Here is a 2,281-nt window from a genome sequence, read left to right as displayed (position 1 = left end):
ATGTAACAATTCCCTTCCTTTTTTTTAACATAGTAAGTGGGCAGAGAGCACCAGATAGGGGAACAGCACAGAAATAGGCAGGATAAAACTATCAAGTGACTGTGAACACAGTCTGATTGATAAACTGAAATCATTTGAGCTGCCAAGAGTTCCAGAGGAGGAACACTGGGCCATATAAGTGCAATGCATCCGCAGACCTGCTCTTTGAGCGCAGAAGAGAGATCTCTGGGCAGAATGGGCACAGTTCAGAGGAAGCTGAAGAGGTGTATTTTAGCAATGCCACTTCATAAAAATGATAACTTATTTACTGAGAAAAATCATAGGACTTTAGATGAAGGGTCACGTCCCCTCAGCTCTCCTTTTTTTCCTAAAATGGATCCAGCTGCTGCTGCTTGTCTTCACTGAATCATCCTGTGCAAGAATCCAGTTATTTTATCCATTTCCCCTTCTTTTTTCCTAGTTGTATTCCTGATGATTGGTTCCTGTGTTTTTCCATGAATATGAGTCTTTGAAGAAATAAAAATCTTAAAACTTGTCATGCCCTTCATTCTTCCCAGAAGAATTGATTCCTTTGCACTGCCATAGGAGAGGAAGTAGGTGACTCAAAGGAGGAGCAGAGAGCTAGAAAGACAGTGTGGAAGATCTTAGAGAGGTGTAGCATTTAAAGGCAATCACTGAATTCCCAGTGAGTTGTGCATGGCTAAACAATGCAGTGTCTAATTGTTGGATTAAAGTCTCTCCTTTGTTCTAAGTAATTAAAAGGTATCAAGCTAGTAAGAAAAAACAAAACCCAAAACTGTACTCAATGAAGGGAAATTATTGAAATAATTCCAAAAGACAGAGAGCCTGTAAGGTTAGACTGAAAACTTAGAATTGATTTTCATTTTGTTAATTAGTTTTCATTTTCTGAGCTGTCTGCTTCCCACAATAAACACAACAGGACATTTTACAGCCCCTATTTATCCCACTTTTGCACCTTTCAGGACTTTTCCATGGCAACATCACACCAGTCCATCAAAGCAATTAGCAGTAACTTGGTGTGTTACCTGACTCAGCATCTCATGACAATTGGCCTATTGAAGAGAACATGGGGCACATTACTGCTCTGGGTAATGTTCTGCATCCTTTTGTTCAGCTTGGTGTTTCTACATTCTTGGTACAAGAAAATTACTAAGGAGTAAAAATTTTGTTAGATAAAGACTTATTTTTATTATAGGGTTTCTTCCATTTACTGATTTCTGGAGGAATTATTTTTCCTGGATGAAAAGCAACATTATATTTCAGTTAAAGAGTCTATTGCATGAGCAAGAAAGGAGACAAATTCCAAGCAAAACAGCTTGTGATGCGTTTTTTTGGTTTTGGTTTGTTTGTTTTTTTGTTTTTTTTTGAGGATGCTGATCTACACCAGCTTTTTAGCCAACACAGATTAGTCTCTCCTTCCCAGTTTTGCCATACAGGCTGGCACACTGATCCCCTTGTTTCTGTTTCTTCCACACCTACCCCAGCCATCCTTATGAGAGGAGGAACAACAGTCTGGAGTTAGGTGCCTGTCCCACCACACACCAGTGCATGATAAGAGGAGAGACTAGACAAAGCAGAGCATCGGGTATCCATCTTAGCTCCCAGCCAGGACATGAAATCCTACCTCTGTGTTCTGCAATTACTGTAATTTTAGTTATCTATATTAAAGCACCTCTGAAAAAAAATGACAAGAAACTACAATGTTCCTTTTTTTATATAAAAGGATAAATAGAGCATTTTATTAATACTTTTTTTGCAGCAACAAAAGTGACACAGTCCACATCTTTTTCATTAAACACAGCAAAAGCTATGGTCACATTTTACATCACTTTGAGGCACAAAGCAAAATACTTTTTTCTTAAGGTCAAGGTATGATTTGCATTAAAAAAAAAGGAGAAGAAACAATCCTCAAGTTGTATATTGCAGTAGCAGGGTTTCCAATCACTAGCACAATACAATGAACAGACCAAGAATCCAGAATGGATTATTACATACAATAATAATCATTTGATTGAATTAAGAAATGGATCATTGTTGTCATTTTAGAGTATTAAGAAGTGGTCTGGTGTTACTAACTTCAGTTGGTTCCGTTTGGTTTAATTCCAACAACCCCAAATATATACAACAAGCTAAATGAAGGTTACTATATAGTCTAGAAGGTTATGCACTTCATAATGCATTGCACTTATTGCTTGGTACACTAATGTTGCAGTCACTGTTCAGTTATGCTAAAAAGACAAGCATGATGCTTGTTGGCTTC

The sequence above is a fragment of the Neopsephotus bourkii genome, unplaced genomic scaffold (assembly GCF_033783945.1).
Source record: "Neopsephotus bourkii isolate Nb327-2 ecotype Australia unplaced genomic scaffold, CSIRO-AGI_Nbou_v1 NB_768, whole genome shotgun sequence".
NCBI lineage: Eukaryota > Metazoa > Chordata > Aves > Psittaciformes > Psittacidae > Neopsephotus > Neopsephotus bourkii.
This window is presented reverse-complemented; position numbering follows the sequence as displayed.